Here is an 18,617-nt window from a genome sequence, read left to right as displayed (position 1 = left end):
GAGTAACGATAGATCGTACGCCTGACAGTTTTCGCAATACCGCGGGTTTACAACGGATCCGTACGCTCGAATTTAAGAGGGTTTCGCGAACGACATTATTGACGAGTCCCACGTTTGAAGAGAGAATCGTCGAGGATTTTTTCGGAATACTGATTTCCAGACGAAACGAATTTTCTTCGTGATCGAGGGAGTTGAATTTTTTTGACAGATTAATCAACGGACCCGATCCTCCGGTGTCCTTTCATCTTTTCTTTGATTTTCCACGATACGCTCGCGGAATCGAGTATTTTCTGATAACAGGGGAAATGAAAGAACGAATCATTCCGAAATGGAGGAACATGTCGGATCTCAACGATTGAATTCTTCTCGGTTCTCGTCGATACATCGAACGTAAGAAACCTTGTAGGTTCATGTTTCAACCATCTGTGTCTTGATCCTTGTGTCAATAATTGCTTTCCCTGTGATAAGTCACATCTTGAAGTAAATAATTGTTCTGCTTCGTATTTTCTCCGTGTGCCACCATTATTGGATAACTTGAATTTACGGGAGACGATCGTAAACGTTTACGGTACTTTTTTTTCTTACGATTACAGACTAATATGTTAATTAGCTGATCCTATATCACTTTCGTTCGGATTTATACGTTTTATCCGCGGAAATCATAAAATGTATGATTTAAGTGACTCTCGCTGTATATTTTCCCAACATATATAATATGAACGTGACAGTTGAATTTCGTTCCAAGATAAGGTCCAATCATTTTTCGTCGAATCCTTATACTTATGGGATCGTTTTTCTCGGAACGTATACGTTCGTGGTAAATAAATAAAAATCGTAGGTCGATCTACGAGGAAATTTAAAGTATTACGAATACTTCCAGGGAATACCGAGCAATTACTTTTGCTTCGATACCACCTACACAGAATTATATTTATAATATCTAAAGGAAATCGGTGTATTTCCGTTACTAGTTTTAATCACTTCCTGTTTTTATTTGGAATATTGCAAAAAGAAAATTGAAGAGTACACGATACCGCGAAGACCAAACGTGTAATCAGGGCAGAATGTTCGTTTACAGAAATAAAAAAGAAATAAACGAAGTTTCCATCGAAAATTCTTTTTTACCATGTTGCAGTGTAGAATATCGGATACCATACAACTTTGAATTAAATTTTTTTTAGATATCTTTTACGGTTTCACTAACGTTTCCAGCAACATGAAAGTTTACCAATGCTTTTTTGAGGGATGGCTTCGATTCTAAAATCGTTCGTTGTTTCGTCACGTTGTTTCAATTTACAAGCTAGAACGTAATGTCTGGTTAATTAATTATAACTACACGAGCAAGAAAGAAAATTTACGTTTTTCATTTGGCACGAGCACGAGTCTAATCGTTATTTCGAAAAACGTATCATATCTTTTCAGGAAAAAAGAATCGGTATCTAAAATTGGTATAATAATCGCGTGAGCTACACGCGCAATTTTCAATAGCGAAATTTCCCTTACGCACGCGTTTGTTTATAAAATGGCTATCCACCGACGGCTAGTGATATTACAGAAAAAATAATTTCGAAAATATTTTTCACCGTTCAAAATGATTTTAACGCTGCTTTGCAGTGCCGCTGACGCGGAAAAAATTTCAAAAATGCCAAAAGGAAAATTCATCGGAACAACAACATCGACTCCTCGAACGGTTTCATTCATGCGGATCATGATTACGCGACGTATGTAATCGCTTCTCCCGGCGGAATATTTTATCCGTTCGGGCGGGGGGAGAAATCGTTCAATCGGACGATCAAATATTCCACCAGCAAATGGCACAGTTCCCCGGCGGTAAATTTCGAATTATTTGCAAATTGGTCCGGCGACTGTGCGCGCGCTCTCCGTCCCGCGCGAATCCAACGACTATTACGCTTCCCATTATTCCCTATTCTTGATCGCGCGATTTCTGCGCCGATGGACCCAGAAACGTTGACGGGCCGCTGTCCCTCCATTTTTATGCGCGACCATTTCACGTCTCTGCCCCCCTAAAGGAATTATCGTAATCGAGCCCCTGTGCCTTTCTCAGCGCGATTAGCTCCTTGTTTTCGCGACGATCGATAACCCCTTTCTCGCATGTGCGCCATACATGGTGTACCAGACAGAAGACCACGGTTAGGTTTGGCGTGCTTCGAGATACTGTCCTGGGGCTCTCGTGCATTCTTAACCTTTTATCGTAGCATTTATCAATCTACGTTCTGTGAAAATGATACGTAATCATTTTCAACACTTTTGTTCCGTATATCGGGTCAGTTTATAAGTTCATGCATATTTCACGTTGATCGTCGCGTCACCCGTATATGGTGTTTTTCACTGAAGCAGTAGAAAAAGTAATTCTGAATGTTAAGGACAATTATTCGATCTTGATACATAAACAGGGTCTGTCATCGATCTTTAAGGAATGATGAAATTATCAAGTATCAAGGAAACCTGTTCTACTATAAAATACATCAGAGGGTGCAAACTTGTATACTGACCTAACGCCAGCATTTATTTCGATCCTAAATGCCGTGTTTCCCACTAATTTCTGAGTAGAGAAGTCGCTCGAGCCGGAGAAACATAAACAGTGGTGGTAACGGTTCAGTTTCTTCGCTCCCGTGTTAGGATTCTAACTTTAAAGCGAGGGGTTACTGTACCAAGAGCTCTGGGCCACTTCGAGCCACGAACCCATGGCGTCCGGGAGGATCTCGACGTTCCCGTCCATCGGAAACGTCGGCAAACATTTGATCGCTGGCGGCTGACGATCTTAATGAAAATCACCCGCGTTTGTTTATCGGAGCATAAGGGTCGACGTTGCACGCGCCCGATGTCAAAGCGGAAATTCCGCAGCCGAGGCAAATTGTTCAACTGTGGTCGAGTCGATGACGATTCGAATCGCGCGTGCGGTGAAAAGAGTGGCACTTCTGAACGGCATCGCGTGTAAACATGGTCTTTTAATCCGTCGAAGGTTCGATTTGCTCGTGTTTTAACTGTACTCTCGCCAACGTTGACCATTTCGAGCGACACCCGAGATGTTATAATATTTGATGTGGAAGTTACGAAAACGCATCGATGATCAGCAGAGTTTTAACGCTCGCGTTGAGCGAGGGAATCGAATAAAGTATTTGCATCCCGTAGAATTATTCGAATTTTACGGTAGAACACGATTCCTTCGTACATTTGTAATCTCATCATTTTTTAAAGACTGATGACGGACCCTGTTTATGTATCAAAATCAAATAAGTTGCTAGTATCTACGAACTGAACTAAATGTCTAATCACTCCTTCTGATATTTATGGAGAACGTCGACCTAAGCCGTTTTAATCAAGACTTATTTCAATCAAAATTAAGTGCTATTTATATGACTGATCTTTATTTAAATATCTCGGTATAATCTAGTATTAATGCAACATGGACTCTATAAGTATTATCAGTAGCAGACTGATTAAATGTGTCAAATATTATAAATAAGTTGAGCAATTTAATCGTTCTTCCAGATACGTTACGTCAGTTAGATATTCATAGCGCAGTCCAATCTCAGCTGGCGTGAATATATCTTCATACGACTGTGACATTTACATGATCTTAAAGTATTTAGTAAATTTTCTTTACGCGCAGCGAGAGCAGTAACAAATAAAATAACGTAACGTCCATCGATGCTAACGGTTGTAAGTTATGATAGACACGGATACAGGAACAAAAGAATATTCCATCGTTATGTTCGAAGATCCTGAACAATAGAAGAAACAGAAACGAAATCATCACAAACGATTTCAAGAGAGTGGATTGATGGCGGATCAGGGGCTCTAGCATCGCCTGGCAGTATAGTAAAGTTTGAAAGTTCAATATTCATTGGTCTTCGGGTCAACCCTTGACGAAGTGTATAAAGAAAGAAAGAAGCAACTTTGAATAATGTGGTATATACCAAGGTCTACAAGCTCGGCGATGCATAATAGAAACAATTTCATTGAATTTTCTATTGAATGATATCGAATTCAAAACATTCTATCGAAATATTTCAAAACGTTCTACTAAATGTCTGAAATTTAATACGCGCCTGAGTCTATATTGCATGACATTTTTTGCCGATTTTTAAGTACACTAGCTGGTGCTTAGGACTATGTTTTTTAGTGATATGCATGCATTTTGTAGCAAGAAAGGAACTCGTTTTATTGCTACAACTCTCAGCAGCTGATATAACAATACTGGAAATAATACGAAGCAGAACAGCGTACGAAACAATGCTACCGATTGTTTGGAAGACTAGAACAAACTGGCTCGCTCGAAAGGCACACGAAAAAGAAGGAAATGGCGTGTGAAAAGGAACAAAGCTGGGAAAACTAAAGAATTTGGTTTGCTTGGTTCGAACGTGCAGGCCTATTTCACTTTTTTCACAATGTTTACTCTGCCACTTACCAGATTGTGGTTTGGTGAGACTTCGTTAATATTCTTTACAAAACGTATTAACATATTTTTTTCCTCTTTAACGTGTCGCATTTTTATCACTCTATTCTCTAGTATGTTCGCTAGGGATGCCAGTACTCCGGTAAGGCCCAATGATACTAAAATGGCTCGGGTACCTCGGGTTCGCCAAACCCGTACTGCAGCCGCGACCGAGCACAGTTACAGCCCCTGAGGGTAAACCAAGGAGCGCATAGATAAGACAAAGAGGTATGCCAGATGAATAATAATGTGGGGAGTAAAGAAAATAATAACGAAGAAAGAGCTCGCTACTACGATCATCGTTTTTCTTATTTGGCTAGCCGGGGAATGGAGGAACACTCAGTTCAGCTCACGTCGTATCTTGGATGTATTAACCCTTCGAGTGCGAGAGGAAATTTTCGTACATATCGGAGAAATGCCAGATAATTTCAAGCAAAGATGCATGAAGGTAAACCAAAAATGTGTATTTCGCCCGTTATATATTACACGCCAAGAGAAAAATCGGAAACGTACGTAACCTCTTCAGATTTCTGGGAGTTGATAAAACATAACAGTTCTTTCTATTTTCCCCGAGTAGAGTCGGGGCCACGAGTTGCGCAATCGAGGGACGAAGATAATCGTTTGATCGTTCGTTATCTTCGCGCCTAGAGTGGCTCTCGATGGTCCCAGGTGCCGTTAACAATTAGTCGAAATTAATAATCGAGGCTACCGCGCATTCATTATCGCCGAGCAACGGTCCCAAGGACCAAGGCGACGTGGTAACGCGAAACAGATTAGTATCGCAACGCTTAGCCATTGGCGATACCGATAATACTTGGCGATATCGCGTCCGGCACGGATTAACCAACGCCGGCAACTGGACTCGCGTTTCACGGCTAACGATCGATGGGGCAAAATCCATCGTTCGAGGCATCGACTTTTCGTAATCGTTATCGTTCGCGTGAAACGAGAAGATATTAGAAAAGAAACCACGGGACTCGGGCTATCGTTGTGCTGGCCCTCGCGGCTTCCGTCCGGCGGGTGAAAGTTTCCTTTTCACGGCGCCGCGCTCGAGGCGCTGAAACGGACGAGAATTTTCCGTTACCACGCGATGGCCCAGCGAATTATTAAGTGCGAATTGAAACGATAAAATCGCAGTCCAAGGTTTAATTGGAACGAACACCGTGCATTTATTCTAGAGGCGAAAAACACGTCTGGAGTACGGCGGGGCGGCTTAGACCGAAGAGGGTGGAAGAGGCGCGATCGATGTTGAAAAATTGACAAACTGAACAATAACGACAAACGATATTTGTACATGTGCGTTCGAGTACATAAAATCGATATTTCGTGCGATTACGTCAGTATTGTAATTACAATTGAATCTTGTATTTTTCACGAATATCGAAAGAGTCGCTAATTGATTTTGAAAGCTCGTTTTAAAATCAATTAGGCACTCTTCTCTGATTGCGAATCTCGCGAAGATCTTACAAGTTTGATTTAAGTTCAAATTTATCTTCTCGATTTATTGGAAGAGTCGCTGCTTTAAAAGCATATCTCAACTGGGAGCTCTTTTGAGAATCTTGTAAATAGATCGACTTGGTACTAATTGCGAAAGAGTGTTATACAAAATTCGGGTCCCAGAATGTTCAAGGATTTTGAGAGCACTGTATTTTTAAACATGAAATTGTAATGTACATTTTCCGATTCTATAATAAAACAATTCAATTAATTCTATATTACGAGATTCTATTAATTCGTAATTCTTCAGTAAAAATCACTTTCGGTATTCAATTTATGGTGATTAGCGAACCATCGTATCGTTCGTTAAATTCCGTCAGAATTAATTGGGTTGATTTGCCTTATCTAGAGTGTTCGATTATCCTTTTAACGAATATTTTATGTATCGATAAAGCAAACGTATCTTAATTGGTTTCACGAATTTAAGATTTTTCCGATTTGGTCTTTAATTTTGATCGAAGTTTATATTTAATATTTTCTTTTGCAGTAATTTCTATCGGGTGTGTGAGCACGTTAAATTAAACCAGAATCCGGGTCGATTTCACTAATTAGTGTCGATTGGTCTCGTACAAAAGATTCCATCACTATTTAAAATTTGAAACTAGTTAACATTTTCATTCGAGTATTCTTAAGAATCTATCGCATGCAATTCCAATGTTTATTTTGTATTAATGTAATGAATGAACAATTTACTCCTTTATCTGCATCGATCAAATTTAATTTAATTATGATAATTGAATTATAGCTGAAATTAATGAGAAATGGTTAATATTACCCACACGGAGATCCATTAAGTTAATATCGTTTAAATCTGCGATAATAAATGTAGGATCTGCCACTTGTTTTCATTAGAATAATAACTTTGTTTACACTACCACTACAGAAAAAGTTAAATAAGTATGTTCGTCGTTTAACAGAACATTGCGAGCGGAAATTTTTCGAAAGATAACAGGCACGAGAATCGATTAAAAAAAGCTATCTAACGATGATCGTTCCAGGAAGTGTTTTCAATCATGTGCGATAACTAAAACCATTTTACTAACAATTACAATTTTTATTAGTTCCAAAGTCACTGATACTATCGTTCGTGGATCTCCTACATAGAATGCTGAGTTCTCCAAGAATTTAATGATAAAAGTTTCTCGCGAATCGTTGCCGCAAACTCGAGGGTGCTGTTTACAAACTGATCAACATAATTACTTATAAAAGCATGGATCTCGTGATTCGATTAATCGAATTACTTAAATAATACGTAGTAATAATTATTCATATAGAAGTTGTTACTATTATTATTGTTGTTAAGTTTTACATTACACAATTACGCGCAATTGTCGAAGCAGCCAATATATCGAATAGTAGTCATTAATGCTCAGGGGTAAATTGAACGCAAGCTAAATAGTCAGATCATTCTCCAGACGCCAGGTGCTCTAGATTAAGATCCTTCGCTCCAAGTAATTAGGGGAATCGTCTGTTCGAATGAAGCAATCAATATTCCGAAAGCTATTCACACTCTATAAATCAAACATTCGGTAAGCATGCCGCGTTAATTAAATATGTAACATTCATTCCTGAAAGTTTGTTCACTTTCCAGATACGACATCCTCCCGGTTTATCTTTTCAAAACAAACAAAGGATCGTCTACTCGAACCAAGTAATCAATGTTCTGAAAGCTGTTCACACCCTATAAACCAAACGTACCCTAAATATCCTACGGTAATTGAGTATACGGTAATTGAGTTCTTTCATCCCTACCGGTTCATTTAACTACACGAGTATTTCGAACAGCTCTACTAAATACAATTAACGTCGATACAGATATTATTTCTCCCCATCTTAGCCTGATGGAATAATGTAATTAATACTTCAAAAACTGTTCGCGCTCTATCTCTACTAAACACTCTGTAAACATTCAACGTTAATTAAGCTTGCGATACTCCTTTCATCCCTGATAGCAGGCTGTCCCTTCTGTAACGGCCAGCGGGAATGTAATCCCCTAATTGTTTTAACTAGTATATTTTGAGCAGTGTAATGCAAAACTCGAGCCGTGTACGTGCACGGAAAACCTCAACTCGTGTCGCGGCTCTCGGGCCAGTAGAGAGACAATGGCGAGGACGATAGCAAACCGAGCACGGAATCACCGTGAACTCATTGCAACCGCGTATATACGCGGAGGTAATTAACCAGAATCGTGACTCACCGATTGCCGTCGCGACGCATCGCACGCGGCGTTCAACAACGGTGTCTTCTCCGTGACACCATTGTCAGATACTTGCGACTTCCGTCAACCTCGAGAAACGACCTCGCTTCCTTGCTAACGAGAGGAATGTGAAATAGAAGTGGAATGAAATATCGCGCGAAAATTATGGCCTTCTCTGAATCACGAATGATTATTAACTGCCACGGCAAACGTACGCGCAATCGACAATGACCTAGTGATCGACATTACCTGCACTTTTAATCAGATATCAAATTGCGACCGTTAGTCCGACTGTCGCGGAGGTCTACTTTGAGATCTGAGGTCTACTTTGAGATCTGAGGTCTACTTTGTAATTTAGAATTTATTATTATTTTTAAGCAACCATCTAAGCTTAATGTATCAACGCAATAGCATCGTTAAAATAATGCAAAAATGGAAATGGTTTTATTTCGGATCACTATCGCGATACCGGTGGATTGTACGTCGGTAACTGGAAGTAATCGTTTCAATCGAACGCCTACCATGTTTTCAAATTCCTCTCGACTTTCTTCATCGAGCAATTTATAAATTCCGTAACAATTATTTTGACTAATTAAGTACGCGTTCGAAAAATGACGAAGTAACTGTGGTAAACGATTGCTGGTAAATTAAAAAAAAATTTACCGAGTACGTATGCCCGAGTAAAAAAAAGTTCGATCGTTAAATTCGAAGTTAGGTTTAGAAACGGCACTACAGCTGCGCCTTCCACTTGGCACACTTTATTTTCTTGCATTTCTCGCGGTAAACGAATATTAATTTGAGGTATTTCTAATACCACAACCTCTATGGAACAGAGACGTTAATTAAGAAAAAATGTTTCAAAAGTGAGAATACGATTTTTAGTATTAAAAATATGTAATTTAAAAGATGAGTTTTTAATTATAAGAAAAAGTATAGAAAGGGCTATTCCCTTAAGTGTCGCACTTTATAAAATGAAATTTATTATTCATTATAACCCTCATAGAAAATATATACGATTTTCAGTTATCGTTTAATTAGATTTAACCGAAACATTTATAGGATAATTATATCTCCATTTATGATTCATATATTATTATCCTATAAAATTTATTAATTCGTGTATTAATCATTTCCTTATTATTTCGCCCGAATTTTCATCTACGCTCGAAAATAGTTCCCAAATGATTGAGAATTAACTCTGCAGCGAAACGTGAACAACTCCTGTTTGAAACATTTTCCAATCGGACAAATAGTTTTAGGTTTAACCGTGGAAGGATTCTTTCGGTCGACGAAGTTTGAAGGGGGCCTGTTCCACCCGCTTGAATCGTTCATTACGTGAAAACAAAAACAAAAGTACTTGAGCGCAACCTTCGAATGCTCCGTAAACGCGTGCCAAGTCGAATAACAACAAATAACGTTTTCGAGGTGTTCACTCGCGAGAGTCAATTACAGACAATTTAAAAGCTTCCAGCGAGACAAATGTTTCAATCTGTCTGTGTTGGCCGACTCCTCGATATACAGAGTGAACAACGTAACCTGATCACCTTCCGTTTTGAAATCGTAGATTTAATCTGTTATCTCCAATAGATCATGCGGATTATTAACACTAGACACATCACGATCGGTCGAATGACCGTTTATAAATTTTTGTATAGTTATTGTATGTCATATATAAATTACATTCAATTGTTTCATGCGTTATTCAATTTGGTTCCACGTAGAATATTTTTGCATTTCATTGAAAAATGTATCTCACGTTGTTCGCGTTTCTTTATTCAAAATCGTAACGCTCAGTGTGAACTACGTTCGCCAGGTATAAATTGCGTCCGATCTCGGTATTTATGGATTCAAACGAGCGCGTCCCAACAGCGGGTGCCTCTAACACGTTAACCGTCGGGTCTTTCATATTTGATACATCGAGCTCAAGTCGGTTCGGGACCCGTTGCATCGTAAATAATGCACTACAAAATCACGTTCTTACGCTTCGTGTATTACCCCTGATGCATTATTCCCGAGCAAAGTGTACGTAAAATATCCAGAAGGCTTGTGCCGCCCCCGCGTGATCCATGTTTTTCTCTTCCGTGGTCTTGAAAATGCTACACGGCGAGTTAAGGGAGAATACTAAAAAAGTCATCGTGAATAAACGAGACACTCGCGTCCGGAAAAATAAATTTTCAGTTCGCCACTTGACAAACGTGTTCGGGCTCTGGTCCTTTCCGAACGAAACATAAACTATCGTGCACTCTGAGATCGGTAAAATTCTGATTCAGGCATGAATGTTGGATGACAAGTAAAACGGTATGATAACAAGACGAACAACTTTATGGTGAATTTTTAACACAAAATTCTATTCTGAAATTTCGATTCTGATTCTAACACCAAACTCGAATTCTAAATTCCATTTCTAAACTTTTCCATAGCAAATGGCAATAAATTCTAATAAATAATATCATCCTGGAACGAAGACCGAGGAAACAAAACCAAAAACGTACTCACTATGTAATTACATTCTTCGGCTCGACGAATGATTTATCAATTGATTTTAATAAGACAATCCCTTGATCATCCCTTGTCAATGACTGGAACGAACTTCGTATAATTATGCTGCTAATTAACGCGAGGAGGGTGAGATGGACTCGCCAGGTGCAACGCCTTTGAAAAGAAACGTACGATTCTGTTTACGGTAGCCTCCAACCCCGGTAAACAACGCTTGGCGTAATTGAAAGGCGGAGCAAGCGGATGTCGATATCGGGCGATTTTCTTGAACGATGCTCGACCCTCGTAACGACAACGACGTCTGAACGTGACTAAACAAGGCCTGAGATTTACGCAATATTTAATACCGTGAAAAACGACCGTCCCCCACCATGTTTACAACCGTATGTCACGTGTAATTGGCGCGGTGCGCTCTACACCACGCTGAAACCAAGGACGTTCCCTAAACACTAACAGATCCTTGAGTTCGTCCTAGGTACACGACAAATTACACTCACTGTATAAACTAAGGTTTTGTGTTTAATATTTAACCATCGATATTGTTGCAATAAAACATTATTGATTCGAAATAATTCATAGAAGAATGACTACATATATTTAGAAGAGTGAAAGGACGTTACATACATGACAAATGATTATTGTATTGTAAGAATGTCAATGAAGTAAAATATTACGCGAATATGTTCGTTTATAATTTGCATTTCAACGAAAGGTTATTTTTATTATGAAAATTCTCGACATTCTCGAGACGGTATGCTTTATGCGGGTGACCCAAGCAAGTCTTGCTAGCATCCGCTTACACAACGATATACATTTCCTCTCTATAACGAATTCGTACAATCGCTGGTAAGTCTAAACGCGACAACATGTGATATTTTCCAGACACGGTGAGACTCAAGGCTTTGAAGGGAAACTGCAGAACAAGGAACGTTCGCTGAGCCACCACGAATTAATATCAGTTAATATTAGTGAACGAAGAAATGCTTAAAATTGCTAATAATAATCACTCGATGATTACATAAAACGGCCGTAGCGAAAGCAATTTTGAGCATTCAGATTTGCGACTGAAAAATCTAAAAAAAATGTACTAACCTGTAGCTCGATGGCTACAGCGTCTCCAATCTTTTGCATAATTTTTCAAGCAATCGGAAAAAAGGAATTGAATCCAACTGGAGAATTAGGTTTGCTTTTGTCGGAGTTTGGCAGATCTTTTCATAACTAACGATCGACGTGTGACAGACGGGAATCGGTTGAAGGGTTCTTTTTGCGCGCCTATTCGCCTTTATCCTTTGTTAGAAATGGAATTTTTGAAACGACTCGTAGGGTAAGATTGAAAAATTTTCGTCCTGACCCATAACGATAGCTGCAAGTACCCGCCAATATTGCGTTATATTCACCCTTGTGATACAAGTGGCTCGAGCATCATATTCATGCCACTCGCGTTGAGTAATTGCGTCGCGATGACAATGCTCCGCGCCATGTCAAATACAGAGTATCCACTTGTAATAAAATTTCCACCAAAAGAGGAGGATACACAAACTGAAACCACACGTTTTGATAATGCTTGCGGTATGCTCCTTTGGCTTCATTTCTCATGCAAAAACAATCGAGTAAAATTGCCTTGTATGGGTAGGAAATCACTCGATTCTAATCATCTCTCGTTCATAATTTTTCGAAAAGAGCAAGAAGAAACTGAATTAATATTTTCTTTCCAAATTATTGCTACTTCTACTTTAAAATTTTATATTTAGAATTTTGTCACTAACATTCACAGTTTCAAACGTATCAACAAAAATATGAAAAATCAGAACGTCTCTGATGTTTTCATTCCTGTAAATGTTTTCCAGCACTGTTGAAAAACAGCGATACGACTAGGTTCACTCGTACAGGATCAAGAGCCGCGGGGTTGCCAACGATCGAGGTAGAGGTTCGAAATTTGTTAAAGGTTGTTTTATTTATTTTGAGGCCAAGTATTGACGCACGACTAGTCTGAATCGGTTTAAGGGCACTCCGATTATTTGCCTATGGGTGGTACCCTTTACCGAGAACACATAGGTAAATGAATTTTTTTCCGTTTCATAGAAATTCCCTTGGAAGAGGGCAAAATCACCCTTCGGAACGCAATTCAACTACACGACAAAGAAGTTTACCTCCGTGCGCGTTACAGCCGGGGCGGTGTAAAAATTCCAAAGAACGATTTCGCTCGGTTTGAAAAGCGAATTTCTACAGCTAAAAAATTCTGGCTAGGGGAGAACGCGCGAGTCTCGACGCGGTGGCGTAGCCATTTGTAACCTACATTGCAAATTCGCGTTAGACTTTGAAATTTTGTTCATGTGCAAACGTAAAAACGTACTTAATTCATCGAATGATACGACGCGAACGTTAACGTAAATACGTTTGTTAACACCATTGCGTCCAAATAGCTGAATGAATTTCAATGAAACTTTATATTTTAGTTTCATACCATTATCTCCAGATCTGATTAAATTTTTTAGTAAACTCGGACCATTTATAACAAACGTTACTCGATGGACACCTAATTCTCATTTCTTCAACTTTGTACATCATGATACGACTAATAAATGTAGAAATACATCCTTCGATGCATGCCTTTTTTCTGGCTGCCGATAAGTAATGAAATAAAGAAATTAACGCGTACAGATTCTCTGAGTCCTCCCCCTAACAAAATTATGCAAAATGTCGGAAAGTATAGCGACACGTATTCGGCACTGTTAATATTCAGTTGCACACCCGGTCGCTAAAATTCTGGGTGCGCCATTGCCTCGATCGTGCACTCCCCGGCGCTCATCCGCGATGTTCCATCGAAATCAGAATATTTCTTTCAGAGAGTGTCGCGCCAAGCGAAGTGGATTCAACATAACATCGTTTTCGACAAACGGAGACCACCCCCTCAACCCTCTCGTTTGACGTAACATTATCTTCAGCGGGATCCGGACGCGTTATCAAAATTTCAGTCTGAAATATTCATCGCGCGCGCGCACCTATGAAAAACGACCACTCACGCTTTCGACGCTTCGATGGAAAACAACAACAAAACAACAACAACAATAACAACAACAATCGTGCATCGTTCACAGAGTGAGACGGCAGCACGTCGTTGGCGCGATCCATGAAAATATTCAAAGGTCGACGCGCCAGCGAAAACACGAAACCTGAACCAGTCCGGGTCTAATTAATTCCTGCAATTCGCCGGAAGATAATGACGAATCGCGCGAAATGATTAAACACGGGGACCGATGGAGCCCCGACCCGGCTTCGAAATTAATTTACACGCACTTCGTACCCTCCCCCCATCATCGCTCTCTACCTTTCTCCTCGCTCCTCTGTGTAATCGCGATGTGAATTTCAATGCTCACCGCCGCTGTTAATAATTGATCCAAATTTTCCATGCAACCGCGACCCCCGTGCACTTCCACCGTGAGATCCGTCGAAGCTGTTCGTCGAGGTGTTATGCGAATTTCGACAGAGTTCCCCCCGCGCGGACGCTGAACCGTGACGAGGAGGGAGAGGAAGATGGGCAAAATTTTGAACTGAGGGTAGTTCAGCGACAAATCGTTAATTTCGGGCGCGAGGGATCGGGGAATTTAGCTCGAATCGATGGATGGTGCAAGTTGGCATGGAAATAGGTGGGGCTTAAGTCATCTTTTCGCTGTTTACGAAATTGTTTGCAAGATATGGAAACTTCAAGTACTCGCTCGAGAAGCGCTATGGGTCGTCGCATGTTAAATAGTCAATTTTGTGCGTTCGTCGGGAAGGATTTTAACGTGAATATATATTCTATTTTTAATTTAAACTAAAAATATTATATCCAAATCTGTTTGCTGTTGAAAAAAGTATTTCGGTGTAATTTGATGAATCAACTTCGTTCGGACCCACGCGGAATTCGAGCCAAAGCACGAAATTATCCCAGTAATTACCCTACATACCTCTCAATTGCTGCAACAATGTCATAACTCGCAATTTGCAATTTGTGAGTTATTGATTCAGAAAGAACGACAAATGAGAATTCATGGCATCGAACGACGAAATAATACCCTTATCCCCGATTCAATATCTTATTATAGTAAAATCGTGCTACACAACGTTTCGTTGCCTGTGTGAACGACAATGTACTGCAAAGAAAATGATTAAACCTAAATTTTTGAATTACGTCACCGTCGCAGCAAGTGAGCCATACCTATATATCCAAGAAAATTATGCAAAGAAGATCTTGCAGTTTCGAACAACAGAACAACTTCGCTGTCGAAGTTGCTCGAGAATCGGCGCCCGACGCTCGGCATCGATTACTGTCACCCTCTATACCTTGCAATGTAATTCCGTGTTTAGCAAGAAACTGTTGCCCGAAATTTTGCCACGTTGTACCTCGGGTATTCCCCTTGTCCGGATTCCAGCGACGAGAACGAGCCACGAACGCGTTCCAGGGGGCGCGTAGGTGCGCTGGCAGACACTACCGCAGGTAAACTGCAAGCCGCTCTTGCGAGTTGAACGAACGCACCTGCTTGCTCTTCAGGTAGACGTATCCCTCCCTCCCTTTGGACTGATGCCACGCTCTAACGTTGTGGGACGGACGAAGGGCCTAGGAAAGACTCTAGGTCAGGGGTGGGGAACCTTTAAGCATTAGAAAGCCGCATCTTACTTCAGGAATTCCTGCAACAGCTGCACAACGCTTCGTGCACCGTGTATTGTCAAAATTGTAAACAAAAACTTTTTTTAGATTTAAAAGAGACGTTTCATATTTGTAGAATTAATTTATACGAATACCGATTAATGTTTTCAAATTTCTTGATTGGATTCTCTTCGAAAATTAGGCGTTTTTGAACGGGTCATTATTATTGTACAGGTAATTCTAATACAAGTAAATTCTAATACACCTTGATGTTATACGACCCTGACCAAGTGACATTTAAACTATTTCTGTTGATTCAATTTAATTCCAACTCAATAATGACATTATTACTTCAAAACTAATATAATAATGTACCGAGCACTTTGCTGTATAGTTTCAAAATAATAATCTCCTAATTGAGATAGAATTGAATTAAACTAACAAGAATTGTTCAAATATCTCACGGTCATATAACCTCAAACTCGACTGCAATCTCCCATACAATAATTTCAAGCGATTCGAATAAAACCATACGTTTTACAAACCGAGCCATTGTAACGGCTTGTTTGGCGTTGAACTTTCATATATTTTTGTGAAAATTAAGCAAAATCAATCGAGCGGTAGTGTCACCAGATTTTGTTAACTACCAACAATAGAGTTTCTGCTTGATTGACGTGTTTAGATTTATTACAAGCGTCCGATAATTCAACGTGCTCTGCGCAGAATTTCCATTGGCATATTTATGATTTTCGGACGCCATAATTTCCCTGCCGAATTCATTTTACTCTCGCCGTGTTTATGATTCTTAATTGATTGTGTTTAATTTCGATCGCGGTTCCGTTTCGACAACGGTGCAATGTTCTCTGAACAATTGCAATGTCTGTTGCAGGTTGAATTATTGCGAACAAAAATCGTTTTAATTAAGCGGACACTACCATCGCGTTTGCTTCGATAGAAAAGGCACACAAAATATTGCAGAAGGCTATTTTTCTTTTTAATAAAAACAAATCACGTTTTTATTATATAACAATGAAGAGAAGTTAATAATTTGTTCGTAGTACCGCAAAATAAATGGAAATAAATAAAAAAAAGTAAAATTCATGAACTGATTCGTTTGATCTTAATTGTTAATTATGAATTGTTAAAGTATGACCTGCAGCGATGAGGATATTAAATTGAGCCGCTAGGTAAATGATTATTATAAATTATAGAATGAAATTCGAAGTGGTATAATTATTAAATAAAATCGGCGCATGTATAGATAATTATTATGAATTGAAATGCGCGATATTAAACTGGAGAACATTGTCGTACATACTTAGACAGAGTACAAATGATTTTGATCTTATACTTCAGGGTTGTCAGAAGTATAACTTTGGCGATCAAAGCTGTAGCTCCATTTTTCACGATTATTTGCTAGGAAACTGACGGCGAACGACAGCTTTCTCGTCTATCAGGATTAGGAACAAAAGGCCTGTAGAGAACCGGAGTAGCTTAACTAGTTAAAACAGTCACCTAACGGACGAAAAGATCCGATTTCCGATAATGTTGTGTTTGACATTCTTTAAAACATACTTTGTCGCATCAGCGATACCAGAATAAAAAAAAAAAAAAACGATCACACCGCGTAAACCTTATTGCAAAATTATGTTGCTCAGCTGCTAATAAATTTGTTCCCATGGTAGGGAGAGATATTCCACTTTGATGCATGGAAATTCAATTAAATTAAAGACGCGTGTACGTAAAGAATTTGATTTATCAGAGTGACCCAGAAATTGTTACGCATTTCCGAATTTTAATTTATTAAGTCGTATAAGTAACGAACAATTAAATTCACGTTGGCGCGAAAAATAATATTTATGACGCACGAAAAATAAAATCGAATAACACACGACGAATAAAATCAATGTGTTGGATTTATCGGTGACGCGTTTTATTTGCAAATTTCTATTTTCATTCTGAGAGTAACGAAGACCGAGCAGTTTACCCTATCGTTTTTAACTTCGTTTTTACAAATGATTTGTTCCACTTCTGATTTGGACTGTAGACTGGAGGAATTATAGTTTGAATTGAAAAATCGTTGTTTTATTGCCAATAATGTTGCAGAAGTTTTCCAATGATACATTCATAAATATTGTATTTGATATCCACACATGTTTTATAAGTGACAGGGAATAAACAGACGAAAATCATGTAATATTTTCTGGGACGCTTATTACATATTCCATACCAGAATAACAAGAAGTTTACTTTAATAGTGGATGCAATATGCAACACATTCAGTCTAGACTCTCGTCAAATGTAGCTTGTATCATTTATAAGGAATAGTGATTGGCGATAAATGGTACCCAAACATATTGAAGCGAAAAAAAGCTGTGTAATGCTTGTACTTGTAAATTCTTTAACAATCTAGCATTTTGCAATTAAATTTAGAAAAAGAAACGAATATTTTTTCCACAAACAAATTAATAAAATTCGATGTTGTAAGATAATAAACACGCGTACATTGTAATATAAATAACGAATATTAGTAATTATAGCAATGCTATGTAGAAATATTATTTCCAATCGCAATTAGAATTCCGTCACGTTTTCCAGCGAAATGAAAATCTTTCATTTATTCTCACGAGACATCGATGTAAAACGAGAATTTCGAAATTATTAATTGGACAATTTAAAAATGATTCGACGTTAATTTCACGGGGTCGAAACGTCATAGTGCAAAGCTTGTAATAAAGACTGGAAATTCATGCTCTCCGCGGCGCTCTGTCTCCCTTGACGAAACGTGGAATTATTTTATTCGATGCTTCGAGGACGTTCCGACAAATTGCTGGATTTGTCCGCGCAGATTTTCAACGAAACGTCCGCCAAACTACGCCCTCGTTTTTACCTTTCGCGGAATGGAAAAAAAGCGGACGGCAAAACAAGGGAATTTGCATGCAGCGAATGCTTCATAATAACATCCTTGTCACGTATGATCTGCCGAGTTCGTCGCGAGCTACAAACGTAACGTTTTTGTCGTCATCCAGCAGAGACGATCGTGCGTTGTGTAACAAGCTTTACGTTATAATCTCTCCGTGCAAGCGTTGCGGATCAGCGACATTATCGTCCACCAGCGCTTATCTTCCACAGATAGAAACATGCTATTAGAATCACCTTCCTTTCTATTCGCGGTTGTTGAAATCTGCGATGACGCCTTCAATAAAGATGCCACGCCGCTTTTAGGGTTCTATTATTGCGTTGCTTCCGTTGAAAGTAAATTTATTTTGTATCGATCAATTTCTGTCTGCATTATATTCGTCCAACGAAACTTCTTGGCCAAGAGGTCGACGCGTTGTTTG

General features: G+C 39.1%; 1 protein-coding gene across 7 annotated transcripts in view; it reads right to left on the bottom strand.

The window, feature by feature from the left end:
- Nucleotides 1-18,617, bottom strand: part of LOC128895987 (choline transporter-like protein 1) — a 49,398-nt gene that overhangs the window by 20,544 nt on the left and 10,237 nt on the right. The window contains exon 1 of one of the 7 annotated variants that reach the window (XM_054159069.1): nt 10,824-10,839. The exons of 5 other annotated variants lie outside the window; for them this stretch is intronic. The gene's annotated coding sequence lies outside the window, so the exon portion shown is untranslated. Of the gene's footprint in view, nt 1-10,649; nt 10,745-10,823; nt 10,840-18,617 lie in introns of those variants that run through there. One more of the 7 variants, XM_054159068.1, reaches the window with a different exon arrangement.

Source organism: Hylaeus anthracinus, unplaced genomic scaffold, assembly GCF_026225885.1.
Source record: "Hylaeus anthracinus isolate JK02 unplaced genomic scaffold, UHH_iyHylAnth1.0_haploid 5, whole genome shotgun sequence".
Taxonomy (NCBI): domain Eukaryota; kingdom Metazoa; phylum Arthropoda; class Insecta; order Hymenoptera; family Colletidae; genus Hylaeus; species Hylaeus anthracinus.
This window is presented reverse-complemented; position numbering and strand designations above follow the sequence as displayed.